The sequence below is a fragment of the Rhinolophus sinicus genome, chromosome 7 (genome assembly GCF_057876585.1).
Source record: "Rhinolophus sinicus isolate RSI-liver-muscle chromosome 7, RSI-T2T, whole genome shotgun sequence".
Classification (NCBI taxonomy): domain Eukaryota; kingdom Metazoa; phylum Chordata; class Mammalia; order Chiroptera; family Rhinolophidae; genus Rhinolophus; species Rhinolophus sinicus.
This window is the reverse complement of record NC_142507.1, coordinates 49,653,138-49,676,659: the sequence shown is the minus strand read 5'-3', so window position 1 is coordinate 49,676,659 and position 23,522 is coordinate 49,653,138. Positions and strand designations below refer to the sequence as shown.

Here is a 23,522-nt window from a genome sequence, read left to right as displayed (position 1 = left end):
CTCTCAAAGAGTCTATTTCCAATAAATAAGAAATGCTTGGAATGGATGATTCTTACAGAAATATCTGATCTTCAATAGTATTAAACCTTAAACCAGTCTTAAATAACTTTCCCAATATTTACATTTATACATTAAATTTTTAATAGAAAATTTAGATCGTTTTAGTCTTGATTCTTCAGATACAGAGCTTGTGTTCACCTAATAATAATGAAGATAATAATAGCTATCGCATATAGAGGGCCTGCATTTTAACTGAGAGTTAAAAACACTGTGATCTCGCTATGCTCTTATTGCAAATGTGATCTCATGAAATCTCCACAGCAACCCTACAATGTAAGAATATTTATAACTGTTTTGTAAATGATATTCACAGAGATTAGTTAATTCGTATACAACAGCTAATAATCTAATGACTATTAACTAGGATTTGAATGCAGATCATTTTTATTTCAAGTACTAAATGTTTCCTGCTGTCCTACATGATTTTCCCTAAAGAACCCAAAGTATGCCGCTAAAGGGATTAGACTAGCAAAATATCAGCTTCACTGAACACCCGTCATGTACCCAACACAGTGGTAAGTATTACAGGAAATGCAAAAGTGGTACAATACCATTGGGAGTGTGAAAGCAGTACAGGACATAATGCCAGGCCTTTAGGAACATGACATCCCTTCACGCCTAAAATGCTGTGATTCAAGCCAATTGAGAAGACAGTGGTCTCACATTCAACAGCCAGACAACATGCCAAACACCACAGATCCACGCTGTGTCATACAGAAGCAATAGATTCTGCCTCCCTCTTTTTATTACTTTTAACTTTTAAATTCATGAGATTTGTACCTGTGACTGATTTTTACATGTGACATGGCCATAAGCTACAAATAACCATCATTTCCATGGCTACTTCCAGGCACACTTTGTTCTCAGAACAAAACATTGGGCCTTAGCTATTTCCACTCCTGTGATCAGACCCAATAGTGTCTCACAGAGCAGTGGGTTGGAAGAGTGTGGAAATAATAAAGACTGGATTGTAGACTAGAACAATGGTTCTTAATCAGACGCAAAACACCCCCCCCCCCAGAACCATCACCCCACCCAGGAGAGGTGAGGAATGCTGCTAAACACCCTACAAAGCACAGGGCAACGCCTCCCTCCCCACTGTCCTCCACCCCAACAAGAAAGAATTATCTGGCTCAAAACGTCAATAGCGCAGAGTTGAGAACCAGTGGCCTAGAAGAACCTTTAAGAGAAACTCAGAGAGAACAGAAGAGAATTTGGGAATGTTCCTGGTGATTACAAAATTAATCAGCAGAAAGCGCACACACACACACACACACACACACACACACACACACGGTTAGAAGAAATAATGTAAGATCTCAATTTATAACAGCAACCAAAAAGAAATAAAATTACCAAGAAACTAGCACAGTTTATGAGAATAAAACTTTAAAATGCTACTGAAAACACACATATTCCTTACGTAAACACACAGAGACAAATGAAAAAGCTTGTCATATTCTTGGGGAAGAATAAGCAATATCATAAAGATGCTTACTTTCCCCAAATTAATCTATAAATTTAACATGGCTCTGATTTTTTTTAAATTCCAAAATTATTTTTTTGAACTAGACAACCTGATTCTAAAATACACATTAAAAAAAAAACGAGAAAAAAAAAAAAACGAACAGGGAAACAAAAATTCTGAGTAATGAAAGGGAATTATTTCTATTAGCTAAGAAAACAATTCTGAAGCTACAGATAATTAAAATAATGTGATACTGGCATGACAGATAATTGGAACAGACTAGGAATCTCAAACAGAGGCACAAATGCAATGGAGATTTTAGATATTGTTGAGGTATCATTTCAAATCTATAGATATAAGATAGATTATTCAATACATGACACTGGGACAACTGGGTAGCCATCTGGAAACACGTAAAGCTTGACGTACCTGTCATTTATCTGAGTACTAGAAGAAACCACGGGATTTAAAAAAAAAAAAAAACTCTCAAAGTGGGCAAACCTTATCTAAGTTAGTCAAATCCAGGAATCACGAAATAAAAGATGACTATATTCATCTATGTAAATAGAAAAGAATGACAAACAGAAAAATATACTTGCAACTTATACCACCAAGAACTAATCTCCCTAATATATAAAGAGCCTGCTAAATCAATAAAAAATCAGCAACTTAATAGAAATGTAAAGAAAGGAGATGGACTGTCCACTGAAAAGGGAATTCAAATGGCTCTTAAATTTGTGAAAAGTAACCTGACTCATAATAAAAGAAATATACAAAACTGACTTATATTTTCCCCCTAGCTTGTCAAAGTTCTAAAAATTTTGCATTTGTATGTATATGGGGAAAACAGGTATTCTTAGACATTAGCGGTGGGTAAGTTGACAAATCAGTCTGACTTGAACTAGACAACCTGTTGCACGTACCTTTTAATCCAGGAATTTTATCCTATGTATCTACTCACATGTGCAAAATGTGTAAGTTATTCAATGAGGCACTGTCATAGGTAAATAGAAATAATAAAAAATTGGTAAGATCAGTAATGAAAAATTGGTAAGACCCCCAACTGTTCATTGATAGTGACTATAAAAAAATCAGAAAGAATATAAATACTCAATTGTAGACTATAAAATTATAACACATTTATATTATAGAAACTACACAGCCATACAAGGAGGAAAAGAGCTATTTAGTGTGAATATGGACCAACCAATCTCCAAATCTCCAAGATATTCTGCTAAGAGAAACAGTGAAGAGGAGAGCAATGCATATAGTAATCACCACGTGTATAAAAATGGAGGTGAGGAGACATACACGCACACACAGACGTAACTACACATTTGACTGTATTTGCTTGAAATATCTCTGGAGTGATACACATAGAAACATGTTACTTGGGCTGCTTCTTCAAAGTTGGGTGGCCAGGTGACAACAGAAGCAATCAATACTTTCTGTTTATTGACTGTGCTTTTGCACCCTCTGGATGCTGAAACAAATGTGAGCATCCACCTATACCAATCAACTAATCGATCAGTAGGAAAACTGAAAAACAAAACCATGGCCTCCAGCCCAGTTTCTTGCCTTTTCCCTACGTCCCCACCTTTTCCAGGCCGTCACTGCTGAAGAAGACGGGAAGAGACAGTAGAACAGCATGGGGCTCTCTCTCCCCCACATGCACCCAACCAAGGCTCGTGCTCTGCAGGGCTTTGCAACAGCCTGCTTTTCAATCCACAGGGGTGACAATTTAGCTTATTTTTAAATTGCATGGAATTCAGAAAAGAACTGCCAAAGTGATTAAATACACTGGAGAGACTGGTTCATAAAGAAAGATGAAAAGACCTAGATGTGTGTAATTTGGCCAAATGACAGCAGGGCCAGGCCGTGGTCGGCACATACACACACGTACTGAACAAGTTCAAACACCAGGACAGGGGAGGAACAGTCAAGGACGTAAATAGGAAAAAGACAAAAACATGAAAAGAAAAACAGAGTGTCTCGGTCTTCTGTCTGTCTCTGTCTCCAGAGCAACCTCTCCAGAAAAGCAATGGATGTCTTTTTCCTTGGATCACGTCCTAGAGAAATCTTTACCTTGGCAGACTCATGAACCACACCAGCCACCAGGCCAGGGGGTGAGATGTCACCATAGAGGCCTTTTATCTCCATTAAGCTCCCATCTCCCTGGACCTGCGCTGTCCTGGATCCCAGGGGCCGCTCTGCTTGCTTTTTCTCCCTTCCCCACGCATACCCAATGAGGGTCAGACAGTCTCTGGGCCGGGGGCAGTCTGTGTAGAGTATATTCGTCATTCATTCACATTTCAAAATTTTGCTGAGTATCTATGAAGCTGGAAAAAGCGACTGCAGCTCCCCGCTACTATGAAGGAGCTCATGATAGGTCACGATCATTCTGCTATCGAGAAGTGACCAGTGACATGGCCATGCTGTGACAGGGCAGGTTAGCAGCACACTGAGCTATGCATTAGGCCATCTTCCTAATCAGCTTCTCATTTAGCCTATCCCTCGAGCACAGAGATAATTCACATTCTTGCCATGCCATTAAAAACGAGTACGAGTCCGGTGGGAGTTGCTTTGCTCTGTTGTAATCTACCTGCCTAATCCTTTTAGTTGCATTTCTTATGTTTCCTATTAACTGAACCTCAACCCATATTCCTTTGAGCTTGTGTAGCAATGTGCCAGAGTATGCGCTTAAGGGTATATGTTTCGATGTGCAAGTAGATATTAAAATCTATGTGTGCATGTACAAGTAAATGCACTAGTGTGTGTGCACGTGTCTGGGTTTATAGTCATGTGTTGCTGTGGATCTAAGAAGATGCACATATGGGTAAGATAAGCCAAAAAGTAAGATGAGCCAAAAATAAAATTTAAGAAGCACTCTGGTAGGGATTCCAAAACGAATGCCTAAAACAGTGTATTTTCAAACCACTGTGGTTTGTGTTTATTTTAATTTTTCACCATTTACCAGATGAAGGCACTGAGCTGTGGCTGAAACTTGAGCTTGACGACGTGCCTACTATTGGCTGCAGCAGGTGAGGCCACACCCCTGTGGGCAGAGAGTAGGGTCTGAGGGAATAATCATTACAACTCTAAATTTTCCTGTAAAAGAGGCAGCTTCCGGGTCAGTAGATGAAAAATTGGCAGTTGGACTGAGGACTGTGGATAAGACTTCCCTCTCTCTGGGGCCCTGGTTCTCTTGGGAAGAGGCTCTGAGGAGGCTAGAGATAATTAAGGACTTTCCCACATGATGGAGACAAGTGGGACCAGGCCAAGAGCTAAGCAGCCCAGAGCGACGAAGGAAGGCAGGCTCATGGCTACCGTGACATGATTGCATTTGCCTACACATGATAGAAAACCCAAACACCATACAAAAAAGTCCCGAAGTAACTATTCAAAGGACACTGTGGTGACTTCACCATGCAATCAGGGACTCCATCTCCTTCTCTGTGCTGTCCCAGCCTCAGCATTTGGCTTTCAGCCTCAAGACCATCTCATGATCCAAGATGGCTGCTGTAACCCGTCAGCACATACTCATTTTAGGCGACAGAAAAGGCAAAAAGGAAGCATCTCCCATTGTATCAGCTCCTGCAAGGAGCCTTCCCAGAAGTCTACTTCTGTTGTATTAGCCAGAATTTAGTCTTGGAACCATTCCTAGCTGCAAGAGAGGCTAGGGAAGTTATCTTTTTAGCCTGCCTGCATCATCACCATCTCAAATAAAATTGTTTTTCTATAACAAAAGGAGAGAATGGCTATCGGCTGGAAAGTTTTCTCTAGTAGCTGAGCAGAAATGTGGCCTATAGCAGACTGCATAAGGATGTACAGTTGCCAGCGGTAGGGTGACTTTGGTATATGCTTCCTTTTGGTTATACCTGAGGCTGTACAAAAAGAAAGTGATATTAAGTGTTACAACCTGTTCTTGGATGTGCTGTGAGGTCTTAAAGAAAGGGTCTGTGTCCGCTTTTGGGCAGAGGGGATGGCATCACCCAGAGGCAGTGTAGTGGTGGCTGCCGTGGCCTCAGAGAGCACTGACATACACGGAACCACAGAGAACTTTCTGGAGCAGCAGAGCCACTTCCCACTCAGAGACAATGTGTCTAAGTTGTCATTGCTGATGGGGAATGAGGGGAACACAAACAAGACACCTCCTAGAGACTCCCTGAGAAACATCAGAGGGTAAGAACACCTCAGAAGTGGGCTGCGGTCCTGCTGTCCCACAGCTGAAGGTCACCAGGTCAGCGAACTTTGTGCTGAACCATGTATCATGTATAGCTGTTCATAGTTATAAATGAACCATGAGGCCGGGGGTGGTGGTGGTGGGGTGGGGGGTACTTGAGGGACCTGGAACAAAGCCCACATTTCAAAATTAATCTGTTTTGTAAAGAAAGAATTGGCTAAGAAAATGTGGATGCACGCATTCCAGCTTTTTAAAGTGAGCACTGCTTGGTACTCACTTTGGAGACTGGTGATCTTGGTGATTTTTCAAAGCATGTTCCATGTTTCATGGAACTCTCTAGTTTCAAGGAGGACCTCAGAGACCAGGAGGAGGCCAAACGAGGAAGGCTTTTGTCCCCAACTCCTGCTGCTTACACCACATTCATATGTTTGTATTCCATGTAACTTTTCACTTGAAAAATCATTTCCACTACCCCCCAAAATTAGAAATTACTAGCTTAGGTATTAAACTTATTAATGGTGATCAAGCAATAAAGTTGCTCTCATTACCTGAAACACAGAAATACTGCAGAAAAGCTGAACAAAAGCACAAGGACATATTATACTGACTCTTCTAAAAAAAATTCTAGCCTGTATCAACGTGAACTGAGATATGCAATACTAGTAACCATGACTTAGGTATTGAAGATTTCGGTCATCACATCTGAAATGTTTAGGAGAAGAGGAAAGGCGTCTACATGAAGAAAAACTGTGAAAATTTCTCATTTATCCATCTGGAAAGATGAAAGTGGTGATAGAGGGAATGGACAGATGGGTGAAGTATGAAATAAAAATCTGATTAAAGTTTTCCAAGTCACAGAGGATTTCAAAATGGTGAACCACACACTCTTTAACCAAATTCTGGGGTACTAGAACTTGTTGAAATTCCGTGAGTTTGAAAGAAACAGATACACAACAAAAAAGAGGAAGTATGACCCCCCCAAAACAGGGAGTGAATTTAAGAAACCTATTACCACAAGTGGGCATACAGGCTGCAAATATAAAGTTGGTGCAGAAAAGATTTAGCTACATTGTGGACTACATAAGTTCCTCAGGTCTTGACTTCTGTGAATGGATCTTAGAAACCTGCAACAGGAAACAGGGAGAAGCTAGGAATGTCTTGAAGTCCATCCTACCCTTTTTGGGCCAGCGTTTTTGAGGGGAATCATTACTTTCCACACACAATCCCATAATTCTACTTGTAGACTCAGAGTCTGGGTGGACCATGGTTTGACATGTATCCCTATGAGTGTTTATATAATGGCGAGTACTGGCATTTCCTCTACAGCCAAGTTCTAAAGCAATGGGATATAATAACGTCAATTTATAAGACACATATTGCTGTTACTGGCCATGTGGGAACACATGTCTGCTTTGCCTGTTTGGCTTCATGCTTTGTTTATCATAACACGGACGGTAATTATGACAAGCAAGTATTTATGTCACACGATGTTGATAAGACTGCTTTTAGTAATGGCTACAAATAGGCCATTCATTACTCCTGATTAAAAGTGAAATGTCACTGAATGCTGGCTTTGTGCCACAAATTAAGATATTGCAGCTACTTACAGGTTTTTATTAAAGCTACCTTTATTACTAAAATTCCAGCAGGAAAAAAATAATCAGTTTTGTTATTGCACATCTAAGCCTCTACCTTCGGGGCACAAGAAGTGACTTAAGAATATAATCATTGCATGGCAACAGAGCTGCCTGCAATTGGGAGCTCTGAGTAGACAGCATATCATAATCAGCAAGAGGAGATGTGATTCATTATAGAGAAGTAGCGGGCCGAGTTCAGGCTACTCAGGAGACATAAGGAATCCCCGCAAGACATTCTGCCCCAACACCATGAGAAGTGTGGCCCATCACAGAGAAGAAGGGGACTGCTGTGGAATTAAAAAGCTGCAAGTGACCCTCCAAGGTCATCTCATCTGTCCCCTTCAGGCAAAAGCCCTTAGAACCCACAGTAATTCGATGATCAGACAGCCAGCAAGAGTGCATACATTCCAGAATCACTCAAACATTATGAACTCCGCTGCCAAGAAATTGTGCTTGGGTTTAAATATAATTCCTCATGCTGTGGCTAATTTGCTTTGTTTTTGTTTTCTGTTCTCTTCTCCCGAGAGATAAATAAGCTGGTCAAGTAAGACTAAAGAACCAAAGGAACACAACCTGCCCAGAGGTGGTGAATTCAAAACTAGAGAACTTATTACGTATTCATGCTCTCTCACTGGTCTAACGAACAACAAATGCTTTTCTTGGCAGGCGGAGGGCACTGGCAGCAGGCAGCTGGTCTACCTGTTTGCAGATAACTAAAATTTAAGGTTCGGAGTACAACACACCAGGGAATCATTTGCTAGTGCCAACCATCGCCCCCCCCCACACACCAAAAAAAAAAAGTAGGAAAAAAGGGAAGGAGAGCAGCAATTTAAAAGTCTATAAAAACACTGAGCTACAGTGGGTTTGAGCCAGTGCTTGAGCGTGAGTGTGTGTGGGGGGGTAAGGCAGGGGGTCCCTTTTTCACCCAGGTAATGACTGTATGAGCCCCATAAGGAGATGTTTAAATGAAACACTGAGATGACTGCTCTTAAGAGGGGAAAAATATGTCAATCACACTTTGCCTTTGACACAAGGAAATTCCTTGAAACTGAGAATGGAGAGTGGAAGGGCGGGAGAATGTCTCCTGATGTGGGTGGCCAGGAAACCCGGGGCCAAAAAAGCATGAGAGGAGAGAGGGAGAAAGAGACAGAGAAGGGGAAAAAAACACAAGATTGAATTCTAATCAAAATGCTATGAGGCGTTCACACCAGGCCTTGAGAGAATATTAACAAGGTTACCCAAGGGGGGGCTTTTAGCCCCAGGAATTATTAGTGAATATGGAATTATATTTGCACAAACATTACCAGATGCAAGGAGCTAAATGTCCTACAGATGTGGAAGGAGCCAGCGTATGTTCCAAATAGGCGGCAGCTTTGTTTGTTTTACCCGTCTTACAAGAGCCTGGGCAGCACGCTTCTGAGAGGGGTTACGTTCTGGAATGACCACCACACCAAAGGGCGCGTTTCCCAACGGCTGCTTACACCCGTCTCGAAAGTATCTCTGCCCAGGACCAGGCGGAGTGGCCCTGAGGCACATTTGACAAACTTACCAGCTCTCCCCCAGCTCCTCCAGGTACCATGCTCCAAGGGCATCGTGGGGCTCCAAGAGGGCTTTTCTGCAAGATGAAAGAGTTCAGAGTCAGGTAAATCACGGCAGCTTCTATGAAAAGTTTTGAACTCAAATGTAACTAGCTGATGTTGGGAGAAAACAGCAAAATACAAGAGGGACAAAAGTTTCCTTCTAATATGCCACCAACAGATTGTCAAAGCTTGGGTTCATGGAGTGTCCCGACCACTGCTGAAGGAGATCTGTCTCATCTCTGGTTGGACAAGTTGTCTTTAGGGAATCTCCTGAACTTGTAACCCCAAATCCCCATCAGAACCTTGCTCACTTCCAGCAAGACTTGCCAGTATGGGGGCAGAATTGTTCAGTGTGTTGACACGACACGGAGAGGCAACTGATCACGAAACTAAAGGCATGAGCCCCTTACAAGTCCCTGGTAGGGGCTCTATCCACGTGTGGGCGTGGTTATATGTTTTTGTAAAGCTGACAAGATGACGGTGTGTAACACCAATGAGTTAATACTACCTTGACTTGCCCTCTGCCCTGTTTCCCTTTGTGTGGGGTGGCTTTGGAGTTGAGTTGAAGATACTTTTAGCTCTAGGGGAGCGGGATGGATCATGTGGTTCACATCCCGTCTGTGTGTGGTTGATTGCTAGCCATCCAGTTATAGCAATGGATTCCAGAAACACTCCTGTCATTGTCTGTTCCTCTAGGGAGTTGGGGGACCAAGGTATATCATGCTGGGATGTGATTGTGTGCTACGACACCCAGCCCCGAAATGAAGAGGATGGTGGAGGAGAAACGAGATTTGAAATGTACAGAATCAGAAGCTAGCCATGGAGGACTTATCTAAATCTTCCAGCTCTTTCATTAAAACCTTGATAGTTTTTCTCAATTTAACAACTGTAAATTTTTGCATACGTTATTACAAGGAACAAGTTGTGGTGCTGAAAAAAATTTTCTTAAACTGCCAATAATAAAAAAACAAATTTTGGGTGATGAACACACAATGGGATTTATAGATGATGTAATACAGAATTATACACCTGAAATCTATGTAATTTTACTAACAATTGTCACCCCAATAAATTTAATAAAATAAAATTTAAAAAAACAAACAAACAAATTTTGATGAATCATACTAGAGGAAAATTTAAATATGTTTTCATTCTCTCTACACGTTACAATTTTTTTTGTCATGTGAAGAGGCCATCAGAATACACATATATCTGTATGTGTCTATATACACACACAAGCGCGCGGGCACACACACGTTAACAGAGGTATTTTAGGTAGTTAACAAATTAAAACTTTACATTGTTTTCCTGGAATTTGTGATGTTTGTGGTGTTCGTCCATTTGTTGGTTACTTTTTTAGTGATTGGTTGTGATTTCATTTCTCATTGTAAATAAATACTACCTAATTTTATAAACATAGCTGTGTATTCTTTTTCTTAAAAAAGAACTCCAATACTGCATAAGCTTCAGACCCAATATAACCCAAATTTGCCTCTGATGCCATGTGAGCAATTTTCACTTTCTTTTATTTCACTCAACAACGAATAAGGAAGGTTTCGTTCATATGATTTTAAGAAGGAGGCCCCTAAGATTTTCAGTCACATTGCTTGCAGATGGATTTGAATCCAAGGTCTGTCTTTTGCCAAAGGAAGGAAGTTAGTCTTAGCTCTAACTATATGTCCCACCCCCACCAGAGGGCACACTGATTCCGGAAGTAATGTTTCCATGTTTCATCTAGTTTGCTGTAAGGGCTGCCACTGACACCCTCCCCCTCCCACCCTAACTCATCTGCCCCTTGAACTACCTCATTGCTAAAAGATCAGAAAGCTCTCACGGTCAGAAAACGTCTTCATTTCCTTTCCATGACTCTGAAATGTGCCCTTGAGGACCCCTCGGTCAATTCCTCTTTCTTGTGATACTTGACAATTTGTGTGTGTGTGGTGTTTACACTCCATAGGAACAGGAAAAAATTTTCAAAGCATCTGGGCGGAAGAACATACTGCGTTTGAAATCTTTTTTTTTTTTTTTAATTGAAATTCAAAACACACCCTCTCCAGGAAGCCCACCAGATAAATTCCAGGCAGCAAAACTCCAATGCCATCCTCTCCAAGTCCCTTTATAATTTGCTATTGATTATTCACAACCACACTGGATGTGTTTGCTTATATTCTCTTTCTTATTAGAAAAATCAAGATTAGCAACACCTAACAATCTTTACTACTTCCACGTCAATGCATATTTGGATTCCAAAAAATTTGTGGGAACTCCGTAAGATTTGCAGACTATATAAGGAAGCGAAGTCTGTTTTTTTCTTCAGTGCACCTCGGTATCAATCACGTTGCTTTCAAAATGAAAAATATGCAAGTCCGTTTTGTGTAAAAACAGAAAACCCTGCTTCTGTAGTAGAACAAAAGCTCATCAAAGTTCCGACCTGGTTCTCCCACATTCTAATGCATGGCTTTAACTCTGTCAGTGTGTAATAGGGGCGGACAAAAATGTTTTAGTTTTTCTATCTGTAAAATAAGAATCGTTGTTCTTTCTTTCCCATTTTACTTCACAGAAGTCTCATGGGGAACAAGAGTTAAATGATTAATGACAGAAAGCTCTTGGACAAACACAAAGTGCTTAATAGAAATAATCCCTTATTGTCAGTGATAGGTACCAATGACCTAATGGTAAACCTCGACCGAGAGGGAAGGCAATTCAGATAAACTTGGGCCGTGCCCATGCAGCCAAGCGTCTTTTGCCCCGTGTGGACAATCTGGACTCACGTTCCTTCGCTTCCTCCACTGTCAGGCTCCTGTTCTTGGCCCTTCCAACTCAAACCCAAACCGGAAGTAACACGAAATCTGGCTTCCTGGTTGTACAGGAGCAACACGTGGGAAGCTAGAAAACGCACCATTGGGAGGTCATTCTAATTTTATCCTCCCTTTTGCAGGAAACATGTTTCTTCAGCCCATACCACACTACAAAGAAAATGATTTGAGCTCAAAACAGAGTTTTTCATCTATTTTACCCGTAGACCCTTCGTAAGAGAGCCCTTGCATAGCTCTGGAAAGATTCTCCAAGCAAAACACATTTCTTGTCATGACTCAAAGAACTGGTGTGTGCTTGACGAATATAGACATCTCTATTGGTAGAAACTGTTACCGTTATTTTAAAAGGAAACAAGAGATTCCGGCATATTTTCAGTTTATTGAACATACTCTATTCCTGGTCTTCAGGTATAATACAGCCAAGTGAAATCACCCTGGACTCAAATCTGATCTGGAGTAAATTCAGAAAACTCAAGATGCATGCTTACTCCACCAACTAACTCTGCCCACGTTGGACTGTCCTGTCCTAAAACAATTTTCTTTTTACTCCCTTCTTTAAGAGAATGAAAGAAAAATGACGATAGCTCCTGTGAGAGGAAAACAAACACTAAGCTTCGTTATGTTTCATGGAACAGAGGACAAAACTACATGAGGAACTTGGGCTTTAAAATCAGACAGACCTGGGTTTGGAATCGTACCAGTTACCAGCCATGGGATCTTAAGCCAGTTTTTTAACTCCCCTGAATCCATTTCCCTATCTATAAAGGACTGAAATATATATATATATACACACATACATCATAGTGATGACTAAATTAGATACTGTATAAAGTGCCTGGCAGAGTGCCTAACTTACAAAGATAATCAATACATAATAGCCAGTAATAATCGTAATAATGAAAATGACAGTATATTCCTGAATTGTCAACAGATCTATTATAGGAAATCAACAAAAGTTTCTGAGGCTCTATGTACTGGGAACTGTGGGAAAGGAAAATATTAATACAATGACTTACACAAAATAAAAACTACCCTCAAAGATCAGACCATTTAGTTCCATTTTTGAAAATGTTAGTAAAAATATCTCTTTATGTATTCTTTGCTTTTGCCTAAAATATACGCTAACCATAGCATAGGTTCTTAAATTGGACAGGTTATAACGGCTATACCACAATATACTCATTCTGCAGAAACATTGCATACCATAAAATTGCATGTTAAAATAAAAAGGAAATGGAGAAAAACAGTCAACTTTGTAACCAGAGCACTAACAAAAACAGTAATTATTGTGTGGGACATAACTTGAACATCAGCCAGAAAGCAGATCAGCTAGAGGTTGCCTCAAGGGTAATTTTAGAATGCATAAAAACAATAGTGTGGGATTTCTGCTTCTGGCCAGGATGGAGTAACAAGGGCTACATTTACCCTGTTGTGTAAAAAAACCAATGGATGGATGAATGGATGGATGGAAGGGAAAAAGGAAGGAAGGAAGGAAGGAAGGAAGGAAGGAAGGAAGGAAGGAAGGAAAGAAGGAAGGGAGAGAGGGAAAAGGAGGAGGGAGGGAGAGAGGGAGGAAGAAAGAAAAAGAGAAAGAGTGAAAGAAAGAAAGAAAGAGAGAGAGAGAGAGAGAGAGAGAGAGAGAGAGAGAGAGAGAGAGAGAAAGAAAGAAAGAAAGAAAGAAAGAAAGAAAGAAAGAAAGAAAGAAAGAAAGAAAGAAAGAAAGAAAGAAAGAGAAAGAAAGGGAGGCAGGACAAATATATGAAACAATAGCTCTCTAGATATTGGAAATAAGCAGTGAAGGCCATTGATCTCTGAGTGATGGAAAATAAGTAAGGTGAGCCCTAGGATTGCCTAGTTTACTGAAGAGAGTTTCCAGGTCGTCACACAGAGAGAACTTGGGTAGAGCCCAGTGGTCTCCCTCAGTTGAAGTATAGGTAAGAGTTCTTAGGGCTACAGTTCTCAGGCAGAGAACCAGAAAGGAGAGAATAACACAAAAAGAGAACTGAAATTTATAGAGGGTCCCCTTCAAGATTTTAGCCAGTAATGATCAAGCACGTGAGTCAGGAAACTACCTGAGACTAGGGAATGAACCGCTTTACAGGACAGGAGGAAACTATTCTAGATTTTTTACAGGGCCAGCACAGTAGCCATTCCCATCAACCAGAGTGGAACACCATAATTTATGAGTCCAAGGTTAATAATAAGAAGGTTCTTGCCTCAGTAGTGGGGAAAAATTAACCTTAGACTAACTATTGTTCTAGTCCCACCAAACGTAGCCTAGAAGCAAGACCCAAAAGTATCAAACTCTTTCCAAATAACCATAGTCCAGAACAAAGTAAAACAATATTTTCAATTAAAATTCATAATGTTATCTAATCAAAAACAAAGATTCAGAAAAGTAAAATCCATAGTGAGGAGAAAAAATAATCAATAAAAACAAATGCTAAAAAGTGACATAGGTGATAGCACTAGTAAATAAGGACAGTTACGATAACTGTATTCCATGTGTTCAAAAAACTAGAAGAAAGATTGAACATGTTAAATAAAGTCATGGAAGATAATTTTTAATTGATATACAGACGAAAACTAAAATGTATGCAATGAAAAATACACTGGATGGGATTAACAGCAGATTAGACATCATGGAAAGAAAGATAAATGAACGTGGAGACACAGCAAAAGAAACTATCCAGAATAAAGGCTAGAGATTTAAAAAAAGAACAAAAAAAAGTACATAAAGCATCACTGAACCATGGGACAACTTCAAGCAACCAAATATGTAAAATTGGAGGCACTGGGGGGGGAAAAGGCAGCGAGGAGAGATTTGAAAACAAATGCCTAAAATATTTTCAAATTTAATAAAAGATATAAACCCATAGGTCCAAGAAACTCAATGGGCTTTAAGCACAAGAAACATGAAGAAAAATTACACCAAGGCACATCATAATCAAATATCTTAAAACTAGTGATAAAGGGCAAAGCTTAAACGAAGCCTGAGAAAAATGATACTTTACATACAAAGAAACAGTAATAAGGATGACATAGATTTCTTATCAGATACTATGCAATTGAGAAGCTAGTGTAGAACACCCTTAGAGTATTCAGAGAAAAAAAACTGCTAAGCTAGAATTCTGTAGTTCACAAAAATATCTTACAAACTGAAAGGGAAATCGTTTTTCAGACATATGAAGAAACAAAAAAGAAAAACTAAAAGATCTATCTAGATCATCTCAATAGACAAAGGAAAAAGCATAAAATCCAATATACATTCCTGATTTAAAAAAAGAAAAAAAGTTTCCACAAACTAAGAGCAGAAAACTTTCTCAACTTGATAAATAGCATCTACAAAAAACCTACAGCTAATATCATACTTAATGGTGAAAGATTAAATGCTTTTCCTCTAAAATCGGGAACAAGTCAAAGATGTCTGCTCCACCACTTCTAATCAAGATTATAGTGGAGGTTCCAGACAGTATAACAGGCAAGAAAAAGAAATAAACGGCATCCAGTTGGGAAGAAAGAAATAAAACTGTTTTTATTCACAGATGACATAATCACCTATGTAAAAAATCCTAGGGAAGCAACAAAAACGCTACCAGAACTAATTAGTGAGTTCAGCAAGGTTGCAGGACACAAGATCAATATCCAAAAACCAATTCTGTACTAGCAACAACTACAAACTTAGGAATACCATTTACAATAGCATTAAAAATATAAAATAGTAAAGGACAAACCTGGCAAACTACAAAAAATTGCTAAATCTTAAAAGACCTAAAATGCAGAGTGATACACTGCATTCATGGATCATAAGATTCAATATTGTCAGTATGTCAATTCTTTCCAAGTTGATCTATAAACCGATAGGCATTTTCTTTTTGTAGATGTTGACAAGCTGATTTGATCATTTATATGAAAAAGACAATGCCCTAGAATATCTAAAACATTTTGAAAAGGCAGAACAAAGTTAGAGAACATACACTACCTGACTTCAAGACGTATTATAAAGCAACAGTAATCAAGACTGTGTATTGGTGTAAAGGAAGATAAATAGATCTATGGAACAGAACAAACAGGACAGAAATAGACTCACACACATATGGTCAACTGGTTTTTGACAAAGGTGGAAAGGGCATGAAGTAGAGAAAGGACAGTCTTTCAATAAATGGTGCTGGCACCATTTTATATTCATATGCAAAAAAGTAAGCTACAATCTATAACTCACACCAAATACCAAAAATTAACTCAACATGGATTATTCATCTAAATGTAAAACCTGAACTTATAAAACTTCAAGCAGTTGTTTATTTGCTGAAGAACCATTTGATGTAAGTTACAGATACCTTGATATTTCAACCTAAGTACTTCAGCATGTACCTGAAAAAAATAAGTGACTAGTCTGTTTCCAGGTTATTGCTATCATACCAATAAAGTTAATGCCAATATAATAACGTTACTTGATATAGAGTCTACATTCAAATCTCCTTAACTGACTCAATACTGTCCTATTCTTGCTATTTTTCAATCCGGGATCAAATCAAGGGTTATACATTGTATTTAGTTTTCAAGTCTCTTTATCGCCCATAATCTAAAATAGCCCTCCTCCCCGCAGCCTTTAAACATTCTATGACATTGACATTTTTCAAAAGCCCACGCCAGTAGTCTTGAAAGATGTCCGACAATCTGGATTTGTCTGACTGCTTCCCCAAGCTTGGACACAGGTTAAATATTTTCGGCACGTATACTACACAGGTGATGTTGTACCCTTCCCATTGGATCACAGTAGATACACCTAAGGTCGTTTGTCCCATTGGTGATGCTAAGTTTAATCACTTGTATAAGTGGCATCTGCGGAGTTTCTCCATTGCAAAGATATCCTCTCCCTTTGTAATTAATAAGCAATCTGTGATGCAATATTTTGAGATGTATGACTACTATATACTCCAATCACAGTTCCCCACTGATCCTTTATTCAGTCTTCAATTTTTTACTGAGATATAATTGACATGTAACACTAGTTTCAAGTACATAATGTAATGATTCAATATAGGCATATATTGTGAAATGATCCCCACAATAACTCTAGTTAACATCCACCATGTATGATCTTTATCTGAGTCAATCATTGCATTGGTGGTTGCAAAACAGTACATTTGTAATTTTATCATCCCTTCTACATGTATTAGTTTTCCTCCCTCCCTCTGCTTTGCTCTCTTATAGTGTCACGACAGACACATGAATTTTTAAAAACTCAACGTATTATATATGTTATAATATTATTATATGTTACATAATATATTATTGTGTTAAATGTTATTCTTTGGATGCTCAAACTTTCTCCGGTGTGGCCACTGGGAGCCCCTTCAAGGCAGCTCCTGTGCCCTGAAGCATGTCTTTTTGAGTCTTGGACCCCTCCCGATCTCTGGTACTAGATATTCTGGGGGCATCTGTGTTTTTCCCTGCTCCAAACTTAGAATCAGCCATTTGGCCAAGAAGCCTTGTTGTTTTTAGTGAAGAATGGTATTTAAAAACTAAGAGCTAATTTCTAGCTGTGCTCAGCGGCACAGAATTCCTAATGGCATCCTCCAATTTCAGGGTTCTTTCTCACCTTTCCCCATTCCTTATTTCTTACACAAGGAGAACCCAAGTTCCCAACTGCCTTGTCACATTTTTCTTTTGCTCCATCCTACAATACAAATATCATAAAATGAATTCAGTACTCCAACACCAACCCTAAAAACAAAGCTACTGAATTCCAGATTTTGTGACACATCTTTTGATCCTTAGGCTACACCCCACTTAGGTGACTGTGTTCAAAAGTTACTTTAATTTTTTTTTGTCTTCATGGTTATGTTATCAACTTGATAAGGGGTTGGGCTTATTTTTTTCTGATTGTATTCAGTTTTAGGGTTTGTTTCTTTCGGTCCTTTCAATTTAATTTATTTTGAATTTGTAAAACATTTATATAATTTAAAAATTCAAACTACATGGAAAGATATGCCCAAGGATGTCCCATTCCCATCCCTATCTTATCCAGCTTAGTACCTGCCCCCGACCCCACCTCAAGTACCACTTTCATTTTTATTTATCCTTCCTGTGTTTATTTTTGCAAAAATAAGCAAATACATACACATATTTTTATTTCTCTTTTCTAACACAAAAGGTGATGTACTACATATACTCTGCGGCACCTTGCTTTTTGTTTCACTTAAGAGTATGTCCTAGAAATAACTTCTTATCAGGTCACAGAGGTCAAGCTCATTGTATATTATGGCTGCTTCATACTCCACTGTGTTAACCATTGGTAAACACCACAGTTTACCAATCTCCGATAGAAGGAAACTAGGTTGTCTCCATTAATTTGCTATCATAACTATCACCACAATGAATAAGTTTAATCAGATATTGCTCTGTTATCATGGAAGTATTATCTCCAGAATACGTGTCCGAGAGTGTATTAAGTTTGGTATGGCTACCATAAGAAGACACCACAGACTGGGGAGCTTAACTGACAGAAATTTATTTTCTCACAGTTCTGGAGGCTAGAAATCCATGATTAAGGTGCCAGCAAGGGTGGTTGCCTCTGAGGCCTTTCTCCTTGACTTGCAAATGGCTGCCTCCTTGCCGTGTCCCTACACGGGTGCGTTGTCTGAGTCCTAATTTCCTCTTCCTATGAGGACACCAGTCATAATGAATTAGGGTGCACTCATATAACCTCGTTTTGCCTTACTCTTTTAAAGGTCCCATCTGGAAATACAATCACATTCTGAAGTACTGGGGTAAGAACTTCAGCACACTTGGGAGGGGACACAATTCAGCCCATAACCAAAAGTAAATGCTAGGTAATGTCAAATTCCACATCGTTGGGTTTATACGTTTTGTACTATCGCCATCAATCAAGCACTTATTTTTAAATTTCTTAAAATACAGCTGAGAGAACTACTGCTTAGCAGCAGCCACATTAAAAGTATTTCCTTTCTTACTGAGGGTTATAATTTTATTCCCGATATTCCAGCTCTCTCTGCCTAGGAAAACCATGTCTGAGTTCCACAAATTCCATGCTATACTGACATCATTTTCCTATTTACCAACTGCATATGAGATACTTGATGTTATAGAAACATCTTTTGTAGCAGACCAGACTGGACTTGAAATTTTTGTGACTCAGGTATTTTCCCTTGAATCTGGATATTGTTTTACAAAGAATTCTTCCCCGAAAAACTTCTACTATAGTCGTGCGAGCGGAGCATGTGGGTTTTCTAAACTAAGAACAAACAAACAAAAAAGGTAAACTTGGGGATAGATCCAAGTACAGTAGTACCTGTTTTCGAACGTCTCCACTGACAAACATTTTGGTTTACGAATGCCGTAAACCTGGAAGCAAATGCTTTGGTTTTCAAACACGACTCAGAAGTCGAACATGTCACGCAGCTTCCGCTGAGTGTAAGATCCTGAGGCCTAGCCGTCGGCTGTTTTCCAACGTTTCAGAACTCGTGGATTACATTCGAAAACTGAGGTACCACTGTATTCCCGTCTACGTGAGGAAAAGAGGACTTGAGCATACTCTATTCTAGAATAATTAGAAATAAGAAACACAGATTGTATTGTCCTTAAGAGGCAAGAGAGGAGAGCTAAGTGCAGTACTTAACCACTGTCCCTTGTATTATAGGTGTATCCTTCAAAAATAAGTTCTCATTCTAGGGATCATGGCCTCATGGGGAGATAGTAACATTGCAAGACATGTATGGACATCCCAGGGCGCCTGCATCTTGGTATCACAGGGTTACCGCCCCCAGGTCTCACAGGTGGGTAGCCTATATGGTGTATTCCTTACAAGCAAAAAGTAAAAGTCTTTGCCAGAACCCCAGGGGTAACATATGATAGTATTTATATGGTGCTATTTATAAAAACAAATTCCCAAGGATGGGAGCAAATGGGAAACACTGTTGTTGGGTGTAGATATTGGTTAACATTTTTGGAGATAAATTAGGAGATAATTATCAAGATGTAAATACATTTAATCTGAGAATTAGTCATTCCACTTGTAGAAATTTACCCTGAAGATATTAGATTTATATTCTCACGTGTACAAATATATATTTACAAAGGTGTTCACGGAAGCACTGCTTGCAATAGCAATGATCTAAAAACAACGGAAATGTTGCCCAAAAAAAAGACTGTATAAACAAATAATGATAGTCTCATTTAATGGTATACAAAGAAACTTGTAATTTTCTTTTAAACTGAGGTATAGATGTTTACTGCTATGTAAAGATGCTTAAGACACAGTAAAGGGGAAAAAAATGACGTTGCAGAGCTTTTATAGGGGAAAAAAGCACTTGGTTGTTTGTGACATTTTTGTAACGTGCATAGAATACTTCCGGAAGGATACACAAAAAATGGCTAACAGTGTTTCTTTCAGTAGTGGGATTCCAGAGTTGAGCTAGGACACTGGAGAAGAGAACTTTTACTTCTTGTTTTGTATTTTAAGAGTTTGATATATATGTATATATTTTAACCAGGTGCATGTATTCTTTTAAATTAAAAAAAAGCATTTTAAATGAGCAATTTCCATATTCTTGGGCATGACTCCTACTTACAGTTCCCTGTTGAGTAGGTCGCGACGCCTTCGTTTCCCACTGTCCCCTGAAAGTTTCCTTTTTCCTACATCCTTCCTTTTCAGTAGCCATTCCACATAACGGAAGACAATGATTGAGTTTTGTCTAAGGTGCAGTAGGCCTGGTAGGGAAAAGATAAGCGAGTTAGGTCTGTCTTACATAAATCTCTGTTGTGTTATAGTAACACATCCAAACTCCCTAGCAACACACCCAAATACGCGTAAGCAAAAAGGAAAAGAGCAAGAAATTGTAAGTGAAGAGCCTGGGATGGAGAGCGCAGGACTTCTGCCTCCCCAACCAAGACCCTAACGTCCCTAATTGTTTGTTATACGTTGACTTTCTCAATCCTGGAGACCGAGAAATAAATAGCTTCCTCGTACCAAATCTACATTATAATGGTAAGATGCGGACACTTTGTTACTTTGTTATCCGGGGAGATTTGAGAGAAATGAAGAATTACTAGAACTTACTAAGGCTTTACGAAGTAATATCTGACTGTCTTGGACCTACAAGACTTTTTTACAGCCACAAAGAGAGATAAGTACTGGCTGGCCCTCACGCTGGCTCAGGTGGAAGCCACAGAGCACTGGACTGCAGGACCATTGCCATCGTATTCTGAGAATTCCCAGCTGTATCTCAGAGTCACAGCCTCGGGTGGCTGGCCATGTCATTCCCACAGCGCTAACATCTGAGAGTACTGGGTGGCATATGTAAATTAAGATAAAAATGAGTATTTAATTTCATTTTTAGAATAGTTACAAGTATTCTGCAATCCCCCTGGAGAGCTGCAGTTTCCTTGGACCGTTACAAAGCCAGGGCTAGCAAACCCTGCCAGACAAGACAACTGGCGCCCACTGCTTCTGAGAAGTCAGGGATGGTATGAAATGGCACCCGGACGTGTCACTGTCACTTGTGTGATTTGAATTTTCAAAAAACGAATCAAGAGGTGACCTCCCTACGTGGGTACCTGAACAGTGTTATTGTTCAAAGATTCCCTGAGACCCTTCACTGCCGATTAAGTGAAAGCCTGAGTCCTCCTGACCTAGGCCAATGATGAGAAACCATCTGCGCCCTAAGTCCCGGATGTTCTGTGACAAGTAACCACTTCCTGTCCCATCCAAACGCCGAGGTCTGTGTGGATCTGCAAGTGCCTGGGCGCAGAGGCAGCTCCTGTTGCAGTTGTGTGAAAACCTGAACTGCCGTCTGCAACCCCCGGTGGAGTTTTCAGAGCATTTTCTCCGCATGGATCCCATGTTCCTTCTCCTACACAGTCACAAGGTAGACGGCAATTCAAACACAGTTTTTCTTATGTACTCAACCTGTCCCCCGTCCTCAGCCTGTCAAGCCAGGCAGAAATATCATCGGCGAATATTCATTTGAGAATTGTGGGAACATTTTTATGTTCTGATAGAAATCATCAGTTAAAATCGAAACCCATCTCTTGCCTTCCAAAATGCGAATTTCACTTCAGATGTTTCAAAATGTGTCTAAACTAGCACCTACATTGTTTTATACCATTCAATGCAATGAAGCAATGATTTATGGAGTATGAGTACCCCTCGTGTGCAGGATATGTCTCATACAACCTCAAGCAAGACAGGTCACTGCTCTGCAGGGACCTCCGGGGTCCGTGGAGAACACAGTCAGGCGATGGGGGTGGGGGAGAGAGACCCCATGAAATGGGGGAGCACAGGGTGGTAACGGAGCACCACGAGGGGGAGGACCCCATCGTGGGGGAAGAACAGCTCTCCTGGGGCTTTCCGCTAGACAGTCACTGCATCTTCATAGTTAAGGAGAAACATACTGTTTGGATTACAGAAAGTGGTGTGAAAGCATCCTGTTTGGGGAAAGCAAATGAAAACATGCATATTTCCTGCTTGGCTTTGTCCGTGTTTATGGTGTTTTCTTCCAAGTCCCTCCCTTGTTTCGTCATGGGCGGTGACTCCTCCTGGGCTGCACAGGACGATGGCTCTAAATAGATTCCTGAGAAAGGGCCCGAAAATGCCTGTGTCATGCCAGGGTGTGGGAGGCAGTGAGTGAAGGGACCAGGCAGGGACATGGGGACGGTGGAAAAGGTGCCCGCAAAACAGCTGCCACTGGTTAGCAAAACCTCCGGTATAGCGATCAGACCATTCAACTGAGATGTGACTTTGGGGATTCTCTACTTCCTGTCCCCTCCAGCCCAATGCTTTGTCCTCTGGGCCTCCAGCGACACCCTGCTTCCCTCCCTGCTGACACCTGCGTCCTCGGTGGGACAATTTCTGTTCACTTGTGATCCCTATTGAGCTGTAAATGTGTATAGTTCAGAAGTTTTCTTTTATCTCTAGTGTCTACCATGGTGCTTGGCTTGAAGTATCTCTCAGAACATATTTGTTACTGTTTTTTAAATTGAAAAATACTGGAAATCCTCACATTAAAGTAAGATGCACAGTTATTCCCACTGCTTTAAAAAAAAATTACATAAACATGTAAAAATTTTCCTTTCCTATCTTTCCTTTTTCTTGTGCCAAATCAGATATATCAATATGTGCTGTAAATGTTGGTTGAATGAATTGATCCTTAACTTCATCACACCTGCAAAACCCACTGCCGTGTTTCTGGGCATCAGGATACAGACATCTCTGGAGCCCATTATTCTGTCTACTGCAGGGCCTGTGGGCAGAAAGGCAGACGACCTAAGACTTACGGAGTCCAGACTCTCTTTCTAAAGTGCACCTCGACCTCACCCACTTTCCCTCTATGGATCTGTGAACTGGAGAAACTCATTCAACAAGTATGTTATTAGCCACGCACATGCTAAACTTATGGGGCACAGAATAAAAAGGGACAAAAGTCACTGCTCTTATGATGCTTACATTCGAGGGGAGAAAAAAACAAGTTAGGTAAAATATGTTAGGTGCGGATGAATGCTGGGGGTTCGTGAGGAAACCAATGCGTCCAGAGCAGACAACGGGAAGGGGCCGGCGACGGGGAAAGAGGGCACGGAGGGGGCTGGGATGGAGAAGGCAGATGACTCGGGTCTTACAGGTCTGGGTAAGGACTGCGGTTGTTCCCCAACGGCATGGAAGCCACTAGAAGGTTCTGAGCAGAGAAGTGGCCATGAGGGGACATGCCCTGGCTGCTGATTGAGGGAACAGACCCAGCAGGGAGGCGTGTTAACACC

General features: G+C 40.2%; 1 long non-coding RNA gene across 1 annotated transcript in view; it reads right to left on the bottom strand.

Annotated features, from left to right (window-relative positions):
- The window catches only part of LOC109446805 (uncharacterized), a 156,308-nt gene that overhangs the window by 123,465 nt on the left and 9,321 nt on the right, over positions 1-23,522 (bottom strand). The window contains exons 3-4 of the long non-coding RNA XR_012491639.2: positions 20,342-20,480; positions 8,898-8,963 (exon numbers count right to left, since the gene is read on the bottom strand). This is a non-coding gene — a long non-coding RNA (uncharacterized LOC109446805). The remainder of the gene's footprint in view (positions 1-8,897; positions 8,964-20,341; positions 20,481-23,522) is intronic.